The 14,484-nt window shown below is 47.1% G+C and overlaps 1 non-coding gene across 1 annotated transcript; it reads right to left on the bottom strand.

The window, feature by feature from the left end:
- Window positions 1–4,867: 4,867 nt before the first annotated feature.
- Window positions 4,868–4,955, bottom strand: trnap-ugg (transfer RNA proline (anticodon UGG)). The gene is given in 2 exon segments: window positions 4,868–4,903; window positions 4,920–4,955. It is a non-coding gene; the product is annotated as a tRNA-Pro (tRNA).
- Window positions 4,956–14,484: the final 9,529 nt, after the last annotated feature.

Below are 14,484 nucleotides of genomic sequence, written 5' to 3'. Positions count from 1 at the left end.
TTTAAAAAGCAGACCACCATATACAGCGGCCATCGTTGTGGCGGCCATCGTCGGACTAGGTAGAAAATGGTTCGGCACAGCCAAGAGGGGCCAAAGGGCCTGTTTCTGTCAACTGTGGTAAAATTCGGGTTTGTCCACTGCATTCTTAAAAGCAGAGAAATTCCTAATAATCGCCAGCCTCTGAGTAAAGCAGGCTCTCCTGACCTCGCAACAAATTTCCTGCGAAGTTCACGATAAATTGGACCACAAAAATTCGACTTCCATTCTAGTCACCAATACTCACATTTATCTCTCAAAGGACTTTTTTTCCATTCGTAACATTTGAATTTCCAGTTTATTTAATGTGCGTTCATGGACTACCCTGCAGTTCTGGAAACATGTACGGTGGATATTGGGTTCATGTCGCCGTAGCAATGACACCTATTTATTAATAAGAGTCTTAATGTAGACAGTACAGTCGTGGAATTCACAATGAATGCACTGGCACCAGTTGAATCGGTGCATTGGTACATAGCTCCTCCTAGCATACGTTCTGCAGATTCTTGGTAGAATGGCTGAGTGACAAAGAAATAGAAACATAGAAAACATACAGCACAATCCAGGTCCTTGGGCCAACAAAGCTGTGCCGAACATGCCCTCAGCTTACAATGCTCAATTATATTTCCTTTTGCCTGAGTAATTCAAATAAACAATATTAGCAAAAAGGAGCAAATTATAGATTTTGAGTGGCGTATAGATTCGGAGCTACAGACGTTTCTTGCAGTCGTGATCTGTGGGTATTTAGCAACTGAAAATTATGCACTCATAGTAGTGTGCGATGAGGTCAAAGTCCCCTTGCACCTCGGAGTTTTGATTTATCTCCACATTAAAAAAAAATATATGCTCTTGTTTCTTCCAACACTTCCTCACACTGTATACCATCTGTCACTTTTTGTCAATTCTCCTAATCTGTCTGAGTCTTCCTGCAGCCTCCTTATTACCATAAAACTATCTGCCGTCCCACTTATCTTCGTATCGTTCGAAAACCTGGGCACATATCCCTCAAATCCGTCATCCAAATCATTGACAACTTAAAAAGAAGCCTTTCCGACAGCTACCCCTGCTGAACTCCACTAGCAAATGGCAGCCTACCAACAATAGGTTCCCTTTATTTCTTCATTTGCTTCCCTATCAGCCAGTGCTGTATCTATGCGAGCATCTTTTCCTGCAATTCAATGGGCTCTTATACTGTTTAGGAGCTTATGTGCGGCACCCTGTCAAATGCCTCCTGTAAAATCGAAGTGCACAATATCTACCGATTCCCCTCTGCATACCTTGCTTTGTTACTTTCTCACAGATTTCCTACAGGTTGTCAGGCAAGCTTTTTCTGAAGGATACCATGGTGAGTTTGATCTATTTTACTCGGTGTCTTTAAGTAGGTCGAAACCATATCCTTAAAAAAATGGCTCCAGCATCTTTGCAACCACTGAGTTCAGGCGAACTGGCTTATAACTTCCTTACTTCTGCCTCCCTTCCTCCTTAAAAAGTGTGAGTGATATTTTCTATTTCCAAACCCCGACTTGGTCGAGGGAGGCAGGAACTCAGAGCCTTTGTCGTCAGAGACAGGAACAGAGAGAACAGAGACTGGACCCCTCCTTGGGAACAGGACTTGGGACGGGGCTCTACACAGAATACTGAGAGACAGATCTCCACTCAAGGTAGCGAAAGATAGTTCCTTATCTAGACACAGCAAGGCCCCGATCTTACCCTGGCGGTTGAACTTGACGGAGCAGCTGAAGAGCGCAGCGGTGTATCCTGTCACCTCGCTGCTTCGGGTCATCAGCGCGTCGGCTCTCTGAGCGCAGTGCGCCGGAGCCCTCGGGATCACCTGCCCGGCCCAGAGCTTTTGACGAACCATGCCCGAACTGCGGGTGATGCTACTCAAGGGAAACGCACAAAAATACAGAAAACGAAACGGCAGGAGGCCAGTCTGCCCTTCTCACCTTTTACACCTGGAAAATACCCATAGAATACAGCACCGCATAGTACAGACCCTTCGGCACACGATGTTGTGCCGAGCTTTTAGCTACTCCAAGAACAATCTAACCCTTTCTTTCCGTGTATCCCACTATTTTCTGTCACCGACGTGCCTATTAGATAGTTTATTAAATACCCCCAACATATCCGCCTCTATTACTACTGCTGTCACGCCCCACCCAACTCTCTACCCCTGACAAGCCCCGGCCCGGTCAAACTACCCTGATACGACATGCTCTCTTATCCAGGTAACATCCTGGTAAATTCCCTCTGCACCTTGTCTGAAGCTTTCGCGACCTTTTTATACGAGGCGACTGGAAGTGAACACACTGTTCCCGGTACAGGTCTAACCGGGTTTTACAGAGCCGTAGCATTGCCTCCTGGCTTCATCGGCGCACTGTTCCTCCGACCCGCACAACAACAACCCCCACCCCCCTATCAGCTGACCCTTTGAGAATTAATAAATATAATGATCGTCTCACTGAAATATAATCTGCTCCTTGGAGTCTGGTGCCTTCTATATAAAAGAACGAATCGTTCCTCCGCCCTCCTGGTGTCGAGATGAGTCCCGATCACCATTGTATGTGACGTTTCTGAATATCTTGATGCCGTAATCCCCGGGTGTGGAGTCCACGACATCAAAGACATAGGGGCAGAATTAGACCGTTCGCCCCATCATTTCATCTCCGCCATCCCATCGTATTTGGTTAATCTCAAAGCCTTCCGCCTCATACCCTTTCAAGCCCTTACTAATCAAGAGCCTATCAGCCTCGGATTTAAGGTCGGGCCCACTTTCCATCCGTCCGTTGTATCGGGTCATTGAGATCCCGTCTGGCGGTGTGTACAGCACTGAACGATCAGCCCGGTCTCCCATCCTCCCTTCGCCCTTGCTAGTGGATTTCAGAGCGGCACACGTTCTCTACATGAAATCAACACCTCTCCTTCCATTAAATGGCCGCAACCGCGAATCATAAACGCCCCGTGCGGCTGCGATGGGGCACCCCTGTCCGTATCCTCTCTTTCAAAAAAGCGTGGCGTAGCACATGTCTTCCCAACTGTTCGCTGCTTCTCAATCCCTGTCAGTCCAGATGAAGGGTCAGGGTCCGAAGGGTTAATTATCTATGCCTCTCCATAGATGCTGCCTGATCTGCTGAGTTCCTCCAGCATTTTGTGCGTGTTACTCCGGATTTCCAGCATCTGCAGAATCCCTTGTGACACCTGAATCCTTGCTTCGTGTACACAGACACGCGGGTCCCCTTCCACCTTTCCATCTCGTGACCCATTTCTCTTAAATCATTAATAACCTGGTTTCTAGTTAATAAGAATGAAGACCAACCTCTTAATTATCACCGTCCACATCTGGTACACATCTGCCTGTTCACCAATCCTGAATGGACAGTATCGGAGACGCTTTGCGTCCTGCTCACTGCTCCTCATCCCACAAATAACAGTGCAGATTCATGCCGGCCGCAGACAGGGAATCTGTCCACGCCATGACCCGGTAGGGTAGCAGTTTTTGTCAGGCCATTAGAGCGGCCGCTGTAAGATGGAGAATCAATTCCCACTGCTCACTGAAAGGAGTTTGTACGTACTTCCCCTGACTGTGTGGGTTTCCTCCGGAAAATCCAAGTTCCTCCCACATTGCAGAGACGTACGGGTTCGGGTTGATGAGTAACTGGCACGCTGTGTTGGTGCTGGACACTTGCGGGCTGCCCCCAGCACAATATTTGCACTGATTTGACTTGACACAAACGACGAATTTCACTTGATGTTTAGATGTACACGTGACAAATAAATCTAATCTTTAAATACTGTACTGGAGCTTCAAGGTTATCGCCATACACTGCGAACAACTGGGCTGGGACCTGAACCCCGCGAACCCCAACTTGTCACTTCTTTCCCTCCAGCATTTCCCTCTCCTCTGCTTCGGCTCTGTCAGCTGACAATTCCCCGTGTGGGTTCGTATTCAATGCCACAATCCATGATAGACTTCTTTATGAGAACTCTCCGTTTGAAAGTCCAAATACATTAAACCACCGTGTCTATTTCACATTTCACCCTTAACCTATGACCTCTGTCTTCAACATCAGTGGAAAAAGCCTGCTTGCATTAACCCTGTCTATACACCTCATAATTTTGTATACCTGGTTTTCTCTAATTCCCTGGGTTTCTCAGTTCCTTTGTGAAACTACGAAGTTACGTTTGCTACATTCTGTTCGGCAAGAACGTCTCCAGACGTCAGAGAATTTTGGAAGATGGTCATCTACTCAAACACTATTTTCCATGCTCACTTTCTGTATCTCACTTCAATGTAGAGAGTATCACAGTCAGGACACCTGTTCCAATTGATAGAGCTGAATTTCAGTAATGCAAGTACACAAGATTGTAGGAGCAGGAATTGTCCACTCAGCTTCACAACTCTTCCCATCCATTCCATTTCTACGCCAGCCAAAATCCCTCATAGAGTCACGGATCACTACAGAACAGAAACAGGATCTTAGGCCTATCTAGTCCATGCCGCCTTTCTGACTAGTCCCACCCACCTGCACACGGAACATAGCCTTCCATACCTCTCCCATCCACATGCCTAACCAAACTTCTCTCAGTTGTTGCAGTTCCACCTGCATCTCGTTCCATGCTCATCACATCCTCTGGATGAAGTCGTTCCACTTGAATATTTCACTGTCCACTCTAAAGCTTTGACCTCGAGTTGTCGTCTTGCCCAACCTGAGGGGGGAAAGCCTGCAGGCATTGACCTATATATAACCCTCATAATTTTGTAATCATCTAAATATATCCTCCCCAATCTTCTGCGCTCCACTGACTGAAGTTCTAAAATATATCATTCAGGGGGCTCGTCCGGGATTTGAACCCGGGCCCTCTCGCATGCTCACAAATTCAGGCCCAAAGCGAGAATCATACCACTAGACCAACGAGCCCATTGAATATTTATGATATAAAACTGATGCCTTACACTTTCTCAATCTCCTTCCTCAACACATCTGGTGGTAATTTTACGACCAAAGTAGATCAAACAGCAAAGACCAGTACAGCACACTACATGCCCTTCGGCCCACGATACTGTGTCCATCTATGTAGACCTACTCTACCATCAATCTAACCATTCCCTCCTACACAGCCCATAATCTGCTATTTTCACTACAGCCACCTGTCTATCCAAGCATCTTTTTAATGCCCCTATTTTGTCAGTCACGACCAGCACCCCGGCAGCGCGTATTGAGAGTCCACCAGACCGTGTACAAAGAAAAACAACTTAACTCTGACCTAAACTTTCCTCCACTCATCTTCAATGCATGTCCTTTCGTAATGGCCGCTGTCACCCTGGGGAAAAGATGCTGTTGTCCAGCCTGTCTGTGTCTCTTGTAATCTTGTACACCTCCATCACGCTCCGTAGCTTCGAAGAGAAAAACCGCTGCTAGTTCAACATTCCCTCACAGGACGCGTTATAATCCTGGCAACATCCTGCTGAACCTCCTCGGCAGCTTCTCTAAAGGATTTTTAAATGTTTTCCCAGCCCTCCCCCAGACAGTTATTCCGATCAACCATTCAATGTAGGACCACCACCCCTCACCCAGCCTATCGATCACTCCAGTCACTGCACCACAGTGTAAACACTTTAAACCACATTGTACCACGTTATTTACATTGTAAATACACGCTGGTGTCTGTGTTATTTATGCACATTCTGTTCCATATCCGTACTGTAACCACGAACGTTATTTATATAATTGTTTATGCTTTATCATCGGTAAATGTTGTTTCTGTTGCATGTCTTCCCAACACACTACGTCCACTTCCGAACACACGTAAATGTATCGGCGAAAACGTTGATCATTGATCCCTGATCGCTGAGGTTTCCTATAACGGGACGAGCTGAGCTGAACACAATACTCCAAGTGCGGTCTAACCAGAGTCTGACAGAGTTACGTCACCTCGCGGCACCGGAACTCAATCTCTGACCAATGAAGGTCAGCGCACCACGTGACCTCAGAACCTCCCTCTTAACCCGCGCCGTATGTGTAACATGGGTCTAGTGTTGTTTGGATGTCAATTATAATTGTCCCCAATACTGGCGAGAACCAACGGTTCATTCTTCCCTTCTTCTCTATCCAGCTGAAGAGTGCACAGTCCCTTCAAAGCAAAGAAGGAAAACGAACAGCTGGGGAACTGGAGAGAAGAGAATGTTTAACGTTTGGGGTCGAGACCCTGCAGATACTGGAATTGTCGACCATTCCACATCTTGCCTGACCCGCTGACTTCGTCCGGTGTTTTGTCTTTCCACTAGACTCCAGCGTCTGCCTTCTCCAACGACCCCACACTCTGTGTAAACTTTCCTGCGTTCAGCCAGTTGCTCTCGCTCCCATATACAACCCCCACCACCCACCCCCCATCCCTCTCGATGGAAATTTCTAACCTTCGTTCCAGAGTGTCATTCACTGACAACTCTCGGGCTCTTTGTTTCATTCTTCCTGGGCATTTGATGTCGCATCTTTGGATGAGAAGGGACTGGATAGATGTGTGTAAGATGACGAGAGGCACAGATCGAGTGGACAGCTGGGGACTGCTTCCCAGGACGGAAACGGATAAATGGACTGGAGTGTAGGGGGTGTCAGAGGGAAGTTCTTTACAAAGAGGGTGGTAGACCCCTGGACATTCTGCCGGGTTGGTGATAGACGCAGATACATTGAGGTAATTTAAGAAATGTTTAGAAAGGGACATGGATGATAGGAAAATTGAGAGTTATGTGTCAAGGAAGAGTGAGATTGATCAAGGACTACATTATAAAGTCACTGGGCTGAAGGGCCTGTACTGTGCCGTAAGGTTCTATGTTCTATGTTACTGCGCCGCTCCTGCCTATGCCGTACCGTTCCTGCACCTTCTCCTTTCCAGCCAACACAAGTGTTCCTGCTGCTTCTCTTCAACGCCACGGCTGAATACGACAGCGGAACACACGCAAACTGCTGGGGCACCAAAGCGTTCGCTGAACAAGTCCCGCACCGGTTTGATTCCCACAGTACAACAGCTCTCCCTTATCCGTATAGAAAGACATTTCACATTCCTCGGTCCGCTTACCCAGCTGCTCAGGATCACCCGATAATTTTGCTAGTCTTCAAAGTAAGTTTATTCTGAACGGACATATTGGTCACCATATTCTGTCTTCCTCGCTGCCTAGTTTAAACTCATCGGCATAGTTAATATCCGAGCCTTGTACATTCTCATCAAAATCATTTGTATAAACAAAGATGCAAAAACAGTGTACACAGCAGAGATCCACGTAGGGCACCACAATTCGTGAGCCTCCCGTCCTAAAAACAACCTTCCACCATCACTCGGCTCCCTCCCATAAAGCCGGTGTGTCGTCTCCACTTAGCTGGCACACCCTAAACCCAACGCCATCTGCATTTCCGGAGTAGCCATCCACGCAGGACTCTGTTAAAAGACCTGCTCAAGTCCGTGTAGTCACCGCTTACCCCCCTACACACATCGATCCTCCAGGTTACCTCTCCGAAGAAGTCTAACAGCTTTGTGAGATCGGATTTACTGCGCACACGGCAGTGCTGCCAATATTAACCCCTCCGATAACGTCTCCACCGCGAGTGTCAGGCTCACCGGCCTGTATTTCCTTGTTTTGCCTGGGCTACCCTCAAATAATGGCTCGACATGAGACACCTTTCAGTCCCCTGGAAGATCACCATTGCCTGAAGATGAAGCAAATGTCTCCGCAAGGTCGCCGAGTTTTCTTCCTCATCTTCTCACAGGATCAGAAGATGCATCTGGTCAGCCCTGGGGATTTATAACACAAGGTAGGGTTCATTATAGGAATCATGTAGAAGATTTAGAGAGGAGATTTACCGGGATGCTGCCCGGATTATGGGGATTAGTTGAGCGAGCTGGGGGGTTTTCTCTTTGGAGTGAAAGAGGACGTGAGGCGACCAGATGGAGTTGTACAAGATGATAAGATGCATAGATCTCTGGATAGGCAAACAACAGGAATTCTGCAGATGCTGGAAATTCAAGCAACACACATAAAAGTTGCTGGTGAACGCAGCAGGTCAGGCAGCATCTCTAGGAAGAGGTGCAGTCGACGTTTCAGGCCGAGACCCTTCGTCAGGATTAACTGAAGGAAGAGTGAGTAAGGGATTTGACAGTTGGAGGGGGAGGGGGAGATCCAAAATGATAGGAGAAGATAGGAGGGGGAGGGATGGAGCCAAGAGCTGAACAGGTGATAGGCAAAAGGGATACGAGAGGATCATGGTACAGGAGGTCCGGGAAGAAAGACGGCGTGGGGGGGGGGGGACCCAGAGGATGGGCAAGAGGTATATTCAGAGGGACAGAGGGAGAAAAAGGAGAGTGAGAGAAAGAATGTGTGCATAAAAATAAGTAACAGATGGGGCACGAGGGGGAGGAGGGGCCTTAGCGGAAGTTAGAGAAGTCGATGTTCATGCCATCAGGTTGGAGGCTACCCAGACGGAATATAAGGTGTTGTTCCTCCAACCTGAGTGTGGCTTCATCTTTACAGTAGAGGAGGCCGTGGATAGACATGTCAGAATAGGAATGAGATGTGGAAATAAAATGTGTGGCCACTGGGAGATCCTGCTTTCTCTGGCGGACAGAGCGTAGATGTTCAGCAAAGCGGTCTCCCAGTCTACGTCAGGTCTCACCAATATATAAAAGGCCACATCGGGAGCACCGGACGCAGTATATCACCCCAGCCGACTCACAGGTGAAGTGTTGCCTCACCTGGAAGGACTGTTTGGGGCCCTGAATGGTGGTGAGGGAGGAAGTGCAAGGGCATGTGTAGCACTTGTTCTGCTTACACAGATAAGTGCCAGGAGGGAGATCGGTGGGGAGGGATGGGGGGACGAATGGACAAGGGAGTTGCGTAGGGAGCGATCCCTGCGGAATGCAGGGGGGGGGGAGGGAAAGATGTGCTTAGTAGTGGGATCCCGTTGGAGGTGGCGGAAGTTACGGAGAATAATATGTTGGACCCGGAGGCTGGTGGGGTGGTAGGTGAGGACCAGGGGATCCCTATTCTTAGTGGGGTGGCGGGAGGATGGAGTGGGAACAGATGTACGTTGAATGGGGGAGATGCGTTTAAGAGCAGAGTTGATAGTGGAGGAAGGGACGCCCCTTTCTTTAAAAAAGGAAGACATCTCCCTCGTCCTAGAATGAAAAGCCTCATCCTGAGAGCAGATGCGGCGGTGATGGAGGAATTGCGAGAAGGGGATGGCGTTTTTGCAAGAGACAGGGTGAGAAGAGGAATAGTCCAGATAGCTGTGAGAGTCAGTAGGCTTATAGTAGACATCAGTGGATAAGCTGTCTCCAGAGACAGAGACAGAAAGATCTAGAAAGGGGAGGGAGAATGTCAGAATGGGAATGGGATGTGGAATTAAAATGTGTGGCCACTGGGAGATCCTGCTTTCTCTGGCGGACAGAGCGTAGATGTTCAGCAAAGCGGTCTCCCAGTCTGCGTTGGGATATCCTCTGGATAGGCAGATAGTTTTCCCAGGGCGATAATGGGATCGTGTTCAGGTGACCTGAGGCGCTCTGCCCTCGTCCATCCTTTGCGTCACCTTTTCAAACAACACAACGACATTCACGAGAGGCGTTTTACTCGCCCGAAATTCACGCTGGCAATTCCTGCACGGAGCTCGTCTTTCCAACTGCTGGTAGATCGTGTCTCTCAGAATCACCGGCAGGTAGTTTCCCATCACTAATGTTAGGATTAATGATTTATTCATCCCTGTCCTGTCCTTGTAGCCGATCGTCACTGAAGGCTCAGCGTTCGCCACCCTCCAGACTCCACTACCCCACGTGACTCGCGATAGTAAAACTACCTCTGCCCTTGTCCCATTCATTTCTTCTCTGGCTTCCCGCCATGCCGTAGGTGCACTTGGTCGGACCCTGGGGATACACAGCACGCATTTTCTCTGCAGTGTAAGGCGGACAGCACCTCATCGTTTACAATGGCCACATGGTTCAGGGCAGCACCGTCTTCGTCCCTGAATTTCCTCGCTTCCATTCGATCCTCCGGGCTAAATTCAGGTGGGAAGCATTCAGTTGAAATCTCGCCCATCCCCTCGGGCTCCACACAGACGGCCGGACTGATCCATTCGCTCCTTGATCATGCGTTTCCCGCAATATATTTATATAATCCCGGAGGATTTTCCTCTGCCTTTCCTGATAGATCGGTGCCATACCCTCTGTTTACAATATATTTATATAATCCCGGAGGATTTCCCTCTGCCTTTCCTGATAGATCGGTGCCAGACCCTCTGTGTACAATATATTTATATAATCCCGGAGGATTTTCCTCTGCCTTTCCTGATAGATCAGTGCCAGACCCTCTGTTTACAATATATTTATATAATCCCGGAGGATTTCCCTCTGCCTTTCCTGATAGATCGGTGCCAGACCCTCTGTTTACAATATATTTATATAATCCCGGAGGATTTCCCTCTGCCTTTCCTGATAGATCGGTGCCAGACCCTCTGTGTACAATATATTTATATAATCCCGGAGGATTTCCCTCTGCTTTTCCTGATAGATCGGTGCCAGACCCTCTGTGTACAATATATTTATATAATCCCGGAGGATTTCCCTCTGCCTTTCCTGATAGATCGGTGCCAGACCCTCTGTGTACAATATATTTATATAATCCCGGAGGATTTTCCTCTGCCTTTCCTGATAGATCGGTGCCAGACCCTCTGTGTACAATATATTTATATAATCCCGGAGGATTTTCCTCTGCCTTTCCTGATAGATCGGTGCCAGACCCTCTGTTTACAATATATTTATATAATCCCGGAGGATTTCCCTCTGCCTTTCCTGATAGATCGGTGCCAGACCCTCTGTTTACAATATATTTATATAATCCCGGAGGATTTCCCTCTGCCTTTCCTGATAGATCGGTGCCAGACCCTCTGTTTACAATATATTTATATAATCCCGGAGGATTTCCCTCTGCCTTTCCTGATAGATCGGTGCCAGACCCTCTGTTTACAATATATTTATATAATCCCGGAGGATTTCCCTCTGCCTTTCCTGATAGATCGGTGCCAGACACTCTGTTTACAATATATTTATATAATCCCGGAGGATTTCCCTCTGCCTTTCCTGATAGATCGGTGCCAGACCCTCTGTTTACAATATATTTATATAATCCCGGAGGATTTCCCTCTGCCTTTCCTGATAGATCGGTGCCAGACCCTCTGTTTACAATATATTTATATAATCCCGGAGGATTTCCCTCTGCCTTTCCTGATAGATCGGTGCCAGACCCTCTGTTTACAATATATTTATATAATCCCGGAGGATTTCCCTCTGCCTTTCCTGATAGATCGGTGCCAGACCCTCTGTGTACAATATATTCATATAATCCCGGAGGATTTCCCTCTGCCTTTCCTGATAGATCGGTGCCAGACCCTCTGTGTACAATATATTTATATAATCCCGGAGGATTTTCCTCTGCCTTTCCTGATAGATCGGTGCCAGACCCTCTGTTTACAATATATTCATATAATCCCGGAGCATTTTCCTCTGCCTTTCCTGATAGATCGGTGCCAGACCCTCTGTGTACAATATATTCATATAATCCCGGAGCATTTTCCTCTGCCTTTCCTGATAGATCGGTGCCATACCCTGTGTTTACAATATATTTATATAATCCCGGAGGATTTTCCTCTGCCTTTCGTGATAGATCAGTGCCATGCCCTCTTTTCGCAATATATTTATATAATCCCGGAGGATTTCCCTCTGCTTTTTCCTGATAGATGGGGACCATGCCCTCTTTTTGCCCTCATGATTTTCCTGTTCAGTGTCCTGCGCTTCTTACCCTCGCTGAAGGATTCACTTGTTGCCGACTGACTCAGCCTGGACTGTGTCTCCTTTTAAACACGGGAGATTCTGCACTATCGGTCAGATACATTGACTGTTTGCTTTCACTTTCCCTAAATGCCGCCAGACCTGCTGGGTTTCTCCAGCATTTGGTATTTGATACTACGCCTCCTTTATCCTGACCAGGGTCTCAATATCTCTCGTCAGCCAATGCTCCGTACTCTGGCCAGCTTTGCCCATCACTCTGATTGGAACACGCTCTACCTGAACTCCGGATATCACAGCTTGAAATCCAGATGTCTATTTACCAGAAAATAAAATCAGCCTGTTATCAACAATAAATCCGAGGAAAGCCCCAGTTAATCGCTCTCAAATTGGCCCCGCACTAAATTAACAGCTTAACTTGTGAACCAGCCCCAACTTTCTGCAGAACTATTTTCAGCCTGATGGAATTATGGTCACTGGTCGCGAAATAGTCTCTCGTTGACTCCTCAAGGCATTTGCCCTGAAGGATATTTTTTAAAAAGCCTGGACAAGCCAGCGAGCACTGTGAGGGTCATGTTTTTTGACTTCTCCAGTGCGTTCAACACCATCCGCCCTGCTCTGCTGGGGGGAAGCTGACAGCGATGCAGGTGGATGCTTCCCTGGTGTCATGGATTCTTGATTACCTGACTGGCAGACCACAGTACGTGTGATTGCAACACTGTGTGTCCGACAGAGTGATCAGCAGCACTGGGGCTCCACAGGGGACTGTCTTGTCTCCCTTTCTCTTCACCATTTACACCTCGGACTTCAACTACTGCACAGAGTCTTGTCATCTTCAGAAGTTTTCGGATGACTCTGCCATAGTTGGATGCATCAGCAAGGGAGATGAGGATGAGTACAGGGCTACGGTAGGAAACTTTGTCACATGGTGTGAGCAGAATTATCTGCAGCTTAATGTGAAAAAGACTAAGGAGCTGGTGGTAGACCTGAGGAGACCTAAGGTACTGGTGACCCCTGTTTCCATCTAGAGGGTCAGTGTGGACATGGTGGAGGATTATAAATACCTGGGAATACGAATTGACAATAAACTGGACTGGTCTAAGAACACTGAGGCTGACTACAAGAAGGGTCAGAGCCGTCTCTATTTCCTGAGGAGACTAAGGTCTTTAACATCTGCCGGACGATGCTGAGGATGTTCTACGAGTCTGTGGTGGCCAGTGCTATCATGTTTGCTGTTGTGTGCTGGGGCAGCACGCTGAGGGTAGCAGACACCAACAGAATCAACAAACACATTCGTAAGGCTAGTGATGTCGTGGATTTCGAAATGGACTCTCTCACGCTGGTGTCTGGAAAGAGGATGCTGTCTAAGTTGCATGCTATCTTGGTCAATGTCTCACATCCACTACATAATGTACTGGGTGGGCACAGGAGTACATTCAGCCAGAGACTCATTCCTCCGAGATGCAGCACAGAGCGTCATAGGAAGTCATTCCTGCCTGTGGCCATCAAACTTTACAACTCCTCCCTTGGAGGGTCAGACACCCTGAGCCGATAGGGTGGTCCTGGACTTATTTAATAATTTACTGGCATAATTTACATATTACTATTTAACTATTTATTACTATTTTCTATTACTATTCTATTACTATTTATTATTTCTACGACTATTACTATTTACTATTTACTAATAGTAATATTACTCTTACTATTTCTATTACTATTTATTATTTATGGTGCAACTGTAACGAAAACCAATTTCCCCCGGGATCAATAAAGTATGACTATGACTGTTATTTGTCACATATAATATAGCAGCTATTAGTGGGAAGTTAGAGGACTGGGAAGCTGTGAAAAACCTACAGAAAGCGGCTAAAGAGATAAAAGATGGAATACGAAGGATAGCTAGCTGATAATATCAAAGGTGATACCAAATATGTTTTATTTTCAGATATATAAGAAGATATAGTGAGGCGAGAATACAAATAGGACCGCTGGAAAATAACAATGGAGAGTTAGAAATAGGGAAACAATGAAATGGCGGACGGAATTAATAACTATCCTGCACCAGTCCTCCCGGTGGAAGACACTGGCAGTATGCCAGAAATCCGAGAGAGTTTGGGGACAGAAATGAATGAGGTTTCCATTACTAAGGAGGAGCTGCTTGGGAAGCTGAAAGTTCTGAAGATGGACAAGTCACCTGGACCTGATGGACAACAGCTCAGATTTCTGAAAGAGGTAGCTGAAGGGATTGTGGAGAAAGGAGTAATGTTCGCTCGGGAATCACTCTCAGTGTGCGACCTCTAGTTCCAACCTCAGTGGAAAAGGCTTGCTTGCACTAACCAGGTTTTTACCCCTCATAATTTTGTATACATGAATTGCTCTAATTACCTGGGTTCCCAGTTCTTTTGTGAAACAATAAGGTTACGTTTGACACACTCTGCTCTGCAAGAACGTCTCCAGACGTCAGAGAAATTTGGAAGATGGTCATCTTCTGAAATACTATTTTGCATGTTCACTATTTTGCTGGGAGGTGAAAGTGCAAGTGCAGAGGGCTGAAGGTAAAAGACAGTGGGCCGTGGGAGAATGGGAAGGAGAAAGGGCACCAAAGGGAGGCGGTATCCAGGT

Source organism: Mobula hypostoma, chromosome 31 (assembly GCF_963921235.1).
Source record: "Mobula hypostoma chromosome 31, sMobHyp1.1, whole genome shotgun sequence".
Taxonomy (NCBI): Eukaryota; Metazoa; Chordata; class Chondrichthyes; order Myliobatiformes; family Myliobatidae; genus Mobula; species Mobula hypostoma.
This window is presented reverse-complemented; position numbering and strand designations above follow the sequence as displayed.